Source organism: Marmota marmota, unplaced genomic scaffold, assembly GCF_001458135.2.
Source record: "Marmota marmota marmota unplaced genomic scaffold, marMar, whole genome shotgun sequence".
Taxonomy (NCBI): domain Eukaryota; kingdom Metazoa; phylum Chordata; class Mammalia; order Rodentia; family Sciuridae; genus Marmota; species Marmota marmota.
Genome location: NW_025999941.1, coordinates 10368973 through 10381561, shown reverse-complemented (window position 1 = coordinate 10381561; position 12589 = coordinate 10368973). Strand labels below are relative to the sequence as shown.

At 42.2% G+C, this 12589-nt stretch overlaps 1 protein-coding gene across 1 annotated transcript in view; it reads right to left on the bottom strand.

Annotated features, from left to right (window-relative positions):
* Positions 1–619, bottom strand: part of Sfmbt1 (Scm like with four mbt domains 1) — a 125526-nt gene extending 124907 nt beyond the window's left edge. The window contains exon 1 of the mRNA XM_048801145.1: positions 218–619. The gene's annotated coding sequence lies outside the window, so the exon portion shown is untranslated. The remainder of the gene's footprint in view (positions 1–217) is intronic.
* Positions 620–12589: the final 11970 nt, after the last annotated feature.

Here is a 12589-nt window from a genome sequence, read left to right as displayed (position 1 = left end):
GTAGGCGAGCTGGGGCCCTGGGGTCCAGCGCCTCCCGCCGCCCCCGCTCGCGCGTCTAGCCGGCACCTTTCTTAGGACGCCCGGGAGGCGGTGGCGGGGGGCTTCGGGTCCCCGACGACGTTATGGCCGGGTGCGGACGGGCCCCGACTGGGAGACGCGCTCTCGAGAACCTAGTGCTGGTTCTGGCTCTGCTCTGATTCAGGAGGGAAGGGCCTACCTCGGCTTCTTGACCGAACCACGGGGAACCTAGTGGAGTCCTGGGGGTCGTTCCTTGTGTCCGGTTCGGGACGAAGCGCGCTGCTGTAGTCCGCACGTGATCGCCCGGGGCAAGATGGCATTAACGGAGAAACGGACCCAGAGGCGTCGGGAATCCCAGATGGGCGCGTGCCACCGCTTGATGCCTGGTCCACGTCGGGGGGTCTGGCACGTCGTTTTTAGGTTCTAGAAAGGCACCCAGGTGTCCCCTCTCTACCGAGTCTGACTCGTGCCTCTATGCGCACCCGATGTCTCCAGGCTTCCTCAGAAGGCGCCCTGTAAACCTGAGTTTTCTTAACGAAGAGGCACAGAACAGTTGCCGAATGTGGGCGAGAGCTCCGAGTTCTGGTGAAATCAGCTCAAAGGTGGCTGCGTCGGCCTCGCAGTCCGAGGTGCCCACGGGCGTTTACGTTCTGGAGCTCGTCCCTTCCGCCTTCAAGTGCAGATGCGCGTGAGGGACACACACACACACCTGATCAGGAAAGTTCCCCTGGAAGGGAGTCCCAGTGCCAGTGAGATCGCGAGTGCAGTACTAAACTCCTGGGCCCTGGTAAGAGAGTTCGGTCAAGACGGTGATGGCCCCTACCTTTCAGGGAAAAGGAAGCGCCCCCACCACAAGGAAGTTCTAGGATACCCGCAGTGTGCTAGACGCGCGGGCTCAGTCCACCTTTCACTGATTTCAGTCGCCCTGGGAAATATTATATCAAATATTATATCACAAGTTTACAGACAAACTTGCTCAAAGTCACGCTGCAGGCTGTATTTGAATCCAGATTCTTTTTTTTTTTTAAGCACCACTTAAAAGAAAATATGACAACCAGTGAGACAGAGATGTAAAAAGATTTAAGTATCCAATCATTTCTATAGAATTTGACTTTTCAGACAGAAAACCTTCCATAATTGTGTATCTTTACACAATTAGAACCACAGGTTTTCATTTGCTACTTTCATTAACATTTTTCTTTTGTTAACATAATTCATTTTTAGGGAGTGCAGGTACCCCTATCCATCCACTTAATATCCTGGTATAGTATATTTTGTTACTTTGAGATTGTTTGCAAATATATCCTTGAATTCTGCACATGGGACACATTCCCTGGAATTGGGAAAGCTCCAGGTGGAAAGCTTTGAGTGGCCGAGAACAGCAGAGTGATTTTGCCCTACAATGACTTTGAACTTTCCCAAGAAACTGCACCATTTATTCTATCACCTCCAAGGAACAAATGTAAGGAGTTTAATACACAATTCTAAGCATTGAGTGCCGTCTTTTCTCCCCTACATTAATAATGTCTATGGATAGTTCAAGGTTACTTTACTAAGCATTTTTTTAGATGACTAAACATTCAAAATTTCCTATCTTCATTCCCATTTTTGTGAATGATCTGTTCATATCCATTTATCTGTTGGGGCCTTATACCTCTTCTAACTTTGAACAAGCATTTTTTTTTTTTACAGATATTACTCCTTTGCAATCACTGATGCAAATATTTCCAGTCTGTTGTTCTTTTTTGTTTTATTCTAATGTTCAATTTGTCATTTTTTTCATTACTTCAATACTAATGAAGTAAGCTTTCTTCCACCCATCTGATAATCTGTTTTCTGCTAGTTTTATACAATTTCATTTCATATTTAATTCCTTGATGACTATATGCTGAATTTATTTTGCTTTATTTTGGAGTAAAATGTGGATTTAACTCATCCCCTCTGTTACCAATTGTTATTGCTTATGCAGTCACCATTTATCAAACAGTTCTTCCCTTATGATTTGTTTAGTTAAACCTACTTTTATGGGTTGGTATATTTTTTAATTTTCCATTTCCTTCCATAGGCCTTGGTTTAAGCAAAGACTACATGTATATAAATATTGGCTCTTTGAAATAGGTTTTTAAAAATCTTTTTTAGTTGTCTTTATTTTTATGTGGTGCTGAGGATTGAACCCAGTGCCTCATGTTTGCAAAGCAAGCACCCTACCACTGAGCTACAGCCTCAGCCCTGAAAACAGTTTTTACATCTGACAAGGCTCAGTTCCTACTATGCCAGGTGGGGGTCTTCTTTTTTCAGAATGTCACTTAATATTCACACAAGTTCATGTGTCCATGTACATTTTAGAATAATCATTCCACCTTTGCACTCCTGTTTGTCTTTGAAGATGAACATTCAGGTTCAACACTGAGTAGCCCTGTGACATTGACAAGTTGCTTACCTCTATATTCTTGGTCTATAAAAAAGGATAGGAATTAACACCTGCCTCCTCATTAGCTCAATGCCTGGCACATAGAAAATGCTTAGTAAATGTCACCTATTGTTAACGATATTTTTGGTTTCAAAGAAAATTTGAAATTTTGCATGGCATTGCATTATCTAGGAACTAGTTTAAATGCATCAAATATTCTATAACATTTCATTTTTTTCCAACCAGGACATGTCCTATCTTTTCTTTTTTCCCAATATTTTAAGACTCTTAGATAGAAGCCAGAAGTTCCCTTGTTGACTCCAGCCCTCTTCCACTCTTCACCTTCATGACCCCTAATGAAGAGAAACAGCAAAGAGCCAGAGTGAATAGTTGAAAACTACCATTTGAATGGCTGCCTTGGGCTGGGCTTGGGTGGGTGTGGGTTGTGGATATATGCACCTTGCAGCATCCCTAGAATAGAGCAAACTAGGAGCTTCCAGGACATCTTTAGTGAGAGGCAGAGTTAGGCCACAAACCAATGGTGCCAGCTCCTCAACTACTCTGCTCCTGGGAAATTTGGCTTCCAGATTGTTGACAGAGAGGTAGGCCCCAGAAGAGAATGGAACTAGGGGTAAACTAGGGAAGACTGACTTCTCATTATGACTCACCTTTCCTAAAAGCCTCCCTACACTTCCTGATACAACTTGTGTAAGTCCAGCAACCTCACTGTGGCCTATATGACTATCCCGTGCCCCCTGCCAACCTGTTCTACTCACCTAACTTGCCAGCTGCACCTGCCTCCTTTTATTTCCATGAGCATGCCACAGTCCTTCCCACCATGGGGTGCACATAACCTCGACCTCCTCATCTACCTTCATGTACTTGACACCTGCAGTATTTGTTTAACAAGGTGGGCTCCTCGGGAGTTTGCCTTCCATCTCATCTCTCTCTCTTTCTCTCTCTTCCCCATAGTTGAATTTATAATTTATGCCTGCATTTGTTTGTAATTTGCTTGTGTCCTGTCCATGGCTCCACAGATAGACATCAGTCTCCATGAGGGCAGAGATGTGCCTGATCATTAAACCTGAACCTGGTCTTTTCTCCAAGAAGCAGTTGTGGACAAGAGAATGGCATCCAAGACCAGAGGCTGGCATACCCAGAAGGCTCCCTGGCCATTCCCAATTTGGTCTCCACTTCCTTCTGGCTCCATCAGTTGGAGGTTATAACACCATGTCCTCACTGACGGAGGGATCCATACTGACTATCCCAAAATGGACTCCTGTTCCCTTAAACTTTGCCTGCTCCTTCCAAGGAGGCTTCTTTCTGGCAGCAGTGAGTGTGAAGCTGGAACTTAGGACTGAGTGAGAAAAGAGTAACAGGCCCGGACCCTGGGTACTGGCAGTGCCATTGGTCAGGGCATCAGGCTGTTTTCAACCCAAGAGGAACTTAATTAGGTTCCTCAAGGCTGCTGTGACCTGCTTTCAATAATCAGTATCTTTCCATTGTCACTGAGCAACCAGTTCCCTTTAATCATCCAAGTGAGGCAAGTCATGTAATGTCTCCTTGGGGCTAGTTACCCCAGTGAGCAGGTGATTGCAACCAACGGGCCCTACTTACCCCATGCTACTCTCTTCTGAGGCCCAGCTGGCTATGGAGGCCCTGCTTCTCTGGTAATAAAGACCACTGCTGAATGACCTCCCAGGACTTGCCCTGCTCCATCTCCAGTTTTTGTTCTTGCAAATCCCATGAAGCATCCTTCTCTCCTACAACATATTGTAGGGGGAAAACCAATGGGATTGGAAGTAGCTAGATAGCTTGGGCTCAGTTCAGGTTCAGTCACTGCTTCTCTATGAGACCTTCTGTGGGACTTTCTTTGTGGAACCCTTTGCCTCTCTGGGCTCAGTGTCATCATCTCAATAAAACAGGAATGAAGCCACCTACCATGCAAATCCCTGAGAATTAAAGGACAAAATGTTGATAAGGCCTCTTTGCAAACTGCAAAGCACAACAGAATTATAAGAAATAATTGGCCTGGCCTCAAAGTCACCTCCACCAGGAAGTTGCCCAAGACCACTCTACTTCCTTCTTTGTCTTCCCAAGGAACTTAGCTTCTTCCCCTGCCTTCTGTTATTTACCTTGGGACAGGCCCAGACCCAACCCCATATTCCATCCTTGAGTGTTGCATCCTAGAATCGTGCTCTATTCATCAGTGGAATCCCCTTTCTGCTTCCATAGCCCTCTTTGGCCAATTCAGACAGGCAAATAAATTAATAGCTACAATGTTTCTAACTTTATATTACTTGTATCCCCTTTCTTAAACTTTTTCACATCTTTAATGTCTTATCAACTAACAAAAGTTCACAGGTGCATAGGGGTGTAACTCAGCAACAGATCACTTACCTGACACACAAAAGGTCTTGAATTTGATCCCCAATACACAAAACAAAATTCACAAGCATCAAATAAGTGACAATGACATTGAGCAAGGCATGAAAAAACAGGGGAGCAGCTCTCTGTATTGGGGTTTCTCTTTGGGGTGATGAAAATGTACCAAAATTAAATAGTGGTAAGGGTTGCATAGCTTCATTAACATACCAAAATGGATAGAAGTTTACACTTAGAAAGGGTTAATTAGGCTGGGCACAGTAGTGCATGCCTGTAGTCCCAGCAACTTCAGGTACTGGGGCAAGAGAATTGCAAGTTCAAGGACAACCTGAAGAACTTAGAAACACCCAGCCTTAAAATAAAATTTAAAGGACTTGGCGGGACGGGTAAACTCAATGGTAGAGTGTTTGCCTAGCATGTGTGAGGCCCTGGGTTTAATCCCCAGGACAGCAAAAAATAAATAAAGATGAGTTTATGGTATTTGAATAATATCTCACTTAAATTGTATGAGAAATGTATACAGGACTATTATCAAGGACACAAACGTGCAGCTCTTTTATCAAATGTAGCTCATATGGTTCTTTGCTTGATCAGAACAGTGAAGTGTTTTTGCTTTCTTTTTTTGGTACTGGGGATTGAACCCAGGGGCACTTAGCCACTGAGCCACATCCCCAGCCCTTTTTATTTTGTATTTTATTTTGAAATAGGGTCTTGCTAAGTTGCTAAGTCTGGCTGTGAACTCACAATCCCCCTGCCTTAGCCTCCTGAGCTGTGGGATTACAGGTGTAGCCACTGAACGCAACCAGAACAGTGAAGTTTTTTACGATACTTTTTTTTTAAGGATAATTTATACCATAATCAAAATGCAAAGTGTTCAGTCACACCAGAACACTCCTTGAGACCCCATCTAATAATAACAACAGCTCCATAGATTGGTTTTGCCAGTTTTTAAAAAATTCATCATAAAGTAAGTACTTTTTTTGTGTCTGTCTTTGAGATTTATCTACATTGCTATGTATATCAGATTATTCCTTTTTTCTTTAATTTAAATCACTTCTTATATCAGGTTAGATATTATTTTAATCATAGAGAATTCCTAGGGAATAAATATTCAGGGGTGCCCTAATATACAGTCTTTGAAATATTATACCCATATCAATGAAGTTTCAAGCTTATGCCCTCAGGTATGTTTATATCATATGATTTTACACACACACACACACACACACGTGTGTGTATATATTTGTAAACATGCACACATATGCCATTTTAGTAAAAGGTTAGGTATATTTTAAAACATACACAAAATATAGAAACACTTTTTTTATTTTTTTATTGGTTGTTCAAAACATTACAAAGCTCTTGACATATCATATTTCATACATTAGATTCGAGTGGGTTATGAACTCCCATTTTTACCCCAAATACAGATTGCAGAATCACATTGGTTACACATCCACATTTTTACATAATGCCATATTAGTAACTGTTGTATTCTGCTACCTTTCCTATCCTCTACTATCCCCCCTCCCCTCCCCTCCCATCTTCTCTCTCTACCCCATCTACTGTAATTCATTTCTCTCCTTGTTTTTTTTCCCATTCCCCTCACAGCCTCTTATATGTAATTTTGTATAACAATGAGGGTCTCCTTCCATTTCCATGCAATTTCCCTTTTCTCTCCCTTTCCCTCCCACCTCATGCCTCTGTTAAATGTTAATCTTTTCCTCCTGCTCTTCCTCCCTGCTCTGTTCTTAGTTGCTCTCATTATATCAAAGAAGACATTTGGCATTTGTTTTTTAGGGATTGGCTAGCTTCACTTAGCATAATCTGCTCTAGTGCCATCCATTTCCCTGCAAATTCCATGATTTTGACATTTTTTAGTGCTGAGTAATACTCCATTGTGTATAAATGCCACATTTTTTTTTTATCCATTCATCTATTGAAGGGCATCTGGGTTGGTTCCACAGTCTAGCTATTGTGAATTGTGATGCTATGAACATCGATGTGGCAGTATCCCTGTAGTACGCTCTTTAAGGTCTTCAGGGAATAGTCCGAGAAGGGCAATAGCTGGGTCAAATGGTGGTTCCATTCCCAGCTTTCCCAGTAATCTCCATACTGCTTTCCAAATTGGCTGCACCAATTTGCAGTCCCACCAGCAATGTACAAGTGTACCCTTTTCCCCACATCCTCGCCAGCACTTGTTGTTGTTTGACTTCAGAATGGCTGCCAATCTTACTGGAGTGAGATGGTATCTTAGGGTGGTTTTGATTTGCATTTCTCTGACTGCTAGAGATGGTGAGCATTTTTTCATGTACTTGTTGATTGATTGTATGTCCTCCTCTGTGAAGTGTCTGTTCAGGTCCTTGGCCCATTTGTTGATAGAAACATTTTTGATACAGGTTATTGAACCCAAGGGTGGTACATCCCCAGCCCTTTTAAATTTTTTATTTATTTTTATGTTTATTTTTATTTTATTTAACTTCTTTTTTTTGTACCAAGGATTGGACCCAGGGGTGCTCAACACTGAGCCACATCCCCAGCCTTTTAATTTTTTTTTTAAATTTTAAGACAGGCTCTTGCTAAATTGCTGAGGCTAGTTTTGAACTTGCAATCCTCCTGCCTCAGCCTCCTGAGTCACTGGGATTACATACCATACAATTTCCATACCCAGCCCTTTTAAAATTTTTTTAGTTGTAGGTGGACACAATACCTTTAATTAATTAATTAATTAATTTATTTATTTATTTATTTTTATGTGCTGCTGAAGATCAAACCCAGTTCCTCACAAATGCTAGGCAAGCACTTTACCACTGAGCTACAACCACAACCCCCAATTCTAATTTTTTTTTAATATTTATTTTTTGGTTGGACACAATACCTTTATTTATTTATTTTTATGTGGTGCTGAGGATCGAACCCAGGGCCTCACATGTGCTAGGCGAGCGCTCTACTGCTGAACCACAACCCCAGCCCCTCTAATTTTTTTAATTTTGAAATGAATTATTATTATTACCCATGCTGGTCTGGACCTTGCAATCATCCCCCCTCAGCCTCCCAAATTTCTGGGATTATTGGCATAGCCACCATTTTAAAAGGAAGAGATAAAGATAACACAAATACTACTTTTAAATAATTTTTATTTTATTTCATTTCCCCTCATATTGTTAGATGATATTATTAAATGACATTAAGGGAAACTATATTAATAATAGTAATGGTATTTTGAATGAAAGTAATGTGATGGGAAAAATATCTCTTCCACATGACTGAAGTATAATTGAGGTACAATAAACTATACCTACATAAAGTGTACAATTTATTTATTGTTGATATATGAATGTACCCCAGAGACCATCAATATCATCAAGAAGGCAAATATTTTTATCACCTCAGAAGTTTCTGTATCTCTTTTAATCCATTCAGCCCATCCCAGCCTATCATAGGTAGCCACTGGTCTGCTTCTGTCATCACAGGTTAGTTTGAACTTTCTAGAATTTTATATGAGTGGAATTATAAAACTGGTACTCTTTTTTTTTTTTCTTCTTCTTCTTAACCTGAAATTAAACTCAGGAACACGTAACCACTGAGCCCCAGCCCTTTTTCATATTTAATTTAGAGAGTCTCACTGAGTTGCTTAGGGCCTCATTAAATTGCTTCTAAGTCCAATCTTCCTGCCTCAACCTGATGAGCCGCTAGGATTACAGGCATGCAGCACCGTGCCCAGCTAAAGTTGGTACTCTTTTTGCCTGTCTTTGTTTATGCAGCATAATTTTTGCTAGATTCCTCCATGTTGTTGTGGATAGCAGCAGCTCATTCCTTTTTATTGCCAAGTATTATTCAATTGCATGGATATACCACAATTTGTTTCTCCATTCCCTTGTTGGTGGGCATTTGGGTTGTTTCTGGGTTGGGGCTATAGCCATTTATGCACAAGTCTTTCTATGAACATGTGTTTTCATCCTCTTAGTTAAAAGCATATGTATTATATGCTAAAATATAATAATATGACTATTAATATAATAAATGTACTTAATCATTAATTGTATAATATTGTATACACATATAATAAATGCCTCATTATTAGTCATGTAATTACTGATGTAAGACTCATTACAGTTCTGCATCACTTAACCACTGAGACTTGTTCTGAGAAATGCATTGTTGGGTGATTTCATCCTTATGCAAACATCAGAGAGTGAACTTATATGAACTAAGGTGGCTATGACATCACTAAGTGATTTAATCTCACGGGACCACTATCACATATACAGTAAAGTCCGTCATAGACTGAAATGTTGTTCTGCAACACATGACTATATACATGTGTACAAATATCTAACTCTCTCTCCTTTTCTCTAGTGTGCGTGCCTTTCAACGGGGCATTTAGTTCCCATTCCTTGTGGTCCTCTACCTGCTGGCTTTGGATGCCAAGTTAAAAATTAGCGGACTCCTGGCCTTCATTCTAGAGAGGCCAGTTTTAAGACTTGGGGGCCAAGGTCAAGTGTGATGGTGCACACCAGTAATCGCAGCAGCTCAGGAGGCTGAGGCAGAAAGATTGCAAGTTCAAAGCCAGGCTCAGCAACTTAGAGAGACCCTGTCTCTAAATGAAAAATAAAAAGGGCTGGGGATGTGGCTCAGTGGTTAAGCACCCTGGGTTCAATCCCCAGTACAAAACAAACTAACAAGACTTAGGGCTAAGCTGGGTTGAGGGGCTTACATTTGGACCAGGACACTGAGTCTCCCTAAGCTGTCCCAGGGCTCCTCTCCTGACTGCCTAAGACCCAGCAGCCAGGAGATAGTAGAAAACAGGGCCATCTTAGGCATAGAGCAAACTCCAGGCCCATCATAAGCTGCCTGGGCAGGCTTGGGTGGGAGATTTGTGAAAAAAGCTGGTCATTAGGCCCTTGGAAGGGACTTGGCAGGGCAAACCTCTCCTGTCCCCCAACTCCAGAGGAGAGCATAAAGGGAGATATATATACATGGGCCTTCCTAGTCACCCTCTGTAGCCACCTGCTAGTAATCCTCTACTGCCCAGAGTCCTTCCTTCACACCCTGCCTATTTGCCATGAGTGCAGACCACAGTCCCCACCAGATTCTTTTGGCTGTCCCCACCTGTCCCATGTCCTCTGTCTTATTTCCTGCTTCTTCCCACTCTGCCATTTTTTTTCTTTTATATTTAGATATAGCTTACATCCTATAACTTAGAATATCGGTGAGAAGCCACATAACATCGGCAGGTACATTTAATATGTTTGTTTAATACCTGTTATAGCTACAGGTCAGATTAATCTCTCTGATTAACAAGTACTACCTCTAGTCCTCCAACTTGTCCCCTAGAGTTAGCACTAAGTGTATTTGGAAGGAAAGAAATTTCCACACAGTGCAGACAAAATTAGGAAAAATGCCAATGGACTTTGCTTTACCCAATAACTTTGTACAAAGGGAAGCATATTCAATTGAACCTATTTTTTTTTTTTTTTTGGTAGTGGGGATTGAACCCAGGAGCGCTTTGCCATTGAGCTATATCCTCAGCCCTTTTCTTCTCTTTTTATTTTGAGACATGGTTTCACTAAGTGCTGAGGCTGAGCTCAAACTTGCGATCCTCCTGCCTCAGTCTCCCAAGTTGCTGGTATTATAGGTATACACTACTGTACCCAGCTGTCATTGCTTATTTTGTAATTTCTGGGGTGCATGACCTTTGCTTCTGATGGGTGTTGCTCCAAAGGCCTTCAGTTTCCATTTGAACTAGTCATTTTACCAGATCTGCAGTAAAAAGTCTAAGGCAGTTGCTTATCTTTCTAATATCAGTTATTTTATCCTTGAAATTTGGTTAGTAACACATGGTTGGTTGAAAGCAGGACACCGTACCTAAAGATGTCTGGAGATTCTTTTGGCTGTGAGATTTTGGCTTAAGCTGCCAACTGTCGATATTTCAGAGGAGGAATTTTCTAGTATTTTTCCAAGTAGCAGAGCCAGGCTAACTCATGCATCAACCTTCGTTTCATTGATGCCTGCTGTGTGCCTGCTCTGACTGAGCTGCTGTTATTAACAGGACTGTGACATGGTCACCCAGAGGAGCTCCCAGCTGAGAGAAGCCCTCCTGGGGATTGGTTCAATGAGAAGGGAGTGTAAAAAAGGGCCTCTGTCGGAGAGAGAGGCCTGATTTCCCCTCCTGAGCTAGGAGCAGAGCAGCTAAGTCATTGCCTAACTCAAATTATAACTATGGGGGCAAAGTCCCTTCTCTCCCTGGGCTTTGCTCTGGGTATTGGAGGAATGGAGAAAAAATCTACAGACCTTCTCAGCACTTTTGTGCTAGGTCATGTGATAGATCTAAACAGGCAGCCTTGACAGGTGGAGGTGGGGTTCTCTGCAGCCTGCAAGTGATTTGTCTGCCATTCCCTGTGGGACCCCAACACCTAGAGGATTAAATAAGGGATTATACATTGAGGTAATGTGGTACCTAAGTTATAGCTGGACTTATCAAAAGTAAAGTTCCTTTCCCCCTCGCTAGTTCCCAGAGTATAACATGCACTTGCCCACATCTGCCCAGATGCTTCCCCTGCAGTGGGACTCTGGGTCACCATCCCAGCAGCCAGGCCCACCTCCAGATAGGGCAATGGATAGGCTGGATTTTTTTTTCTTCAGTACTAGGGAACCCAGAGGTGCTCTACCACTGAGCTACATTCCCAGCCCTTTTTAAAATTAAAAAATTTTGAGCCAGGCATGGTGATGCACACCTGTAATCCCATTGACTTAGGAGGCTGAGTCTAGAGGATTAAAAGTTCAAAGCCATCCTCAGCAACTTAGTGGGGCCCTAAACAATTCAGTGAGATGCAGTCTCTAAGTAAAATATAAAAAGGACGGAGAATGTGGCTCAGTGGTTAAACATCCCTGGCTTCAATCCCTAATGCAAATTCTCACTATTTTGCTGAGACTGGCCTCAAACTTGTGATCCTCCTGCTTCAGCCTTCTGAGTCACTGGCATTACAGGTATGTATCATGGTGTCCAGTGATGGGTGGACTCTTTGAGGCAACCAAGGGTCTGGGGCAGAAGACCTTCTAAAGATGGTGAGAAACTGGAATTCTCACACGTTGCTACTGGCAGTTTCTTATAAAGTTACACATACCCTTACCCCAGGACACAACCACTCCACTCTGAAGTATTTATCCAAGAGAAATAAAAAACCATGCACACACAGGAATATCCATAATATTCCAACCCTAGAAACAACCCAGACTTCTATCAACAAGAGACTAAATAAACAAGAGACTACCTAACCATGCAATGGGCCGGGAGCGGGTGGCATACCCCTGTAATCCCAGCAGTTCAGGAGGCTGAGACAGGAGGATCACAAGTTCAAAACCAGCCTCAGCAATTTAGTGAGGCCTTAAACAACTCAGTGAGAACCTGTCTCTAAATGAAATATAAAAAAGGGCTCAGTGGTTAAGCACCCCTGGGTTCAATCCATGGTACAAACACACACACACACAAAAAAAAAAACAAAACAAAAAAAAACATGCAATGGCTACAAAAGTCAGTGATAATAAGGAATGAATGCTTGTTACATAGGGCCACCCGGATAAATCTAAAACCACTATGTTGGTCAAAAGAAGCCAGTCACAAGGGAGTATATTTGACATAATTACATTTAGATGAAATTCTGGGGCAGAAAAACCCATCTCTGAGGAGGTCAGAATGGTAGCTACTTTTGGGGTCGGGGACATTAACAGAGAAGAGGCACAAGGGAATTTCCTAGGATGATGAACTCTGCTGGG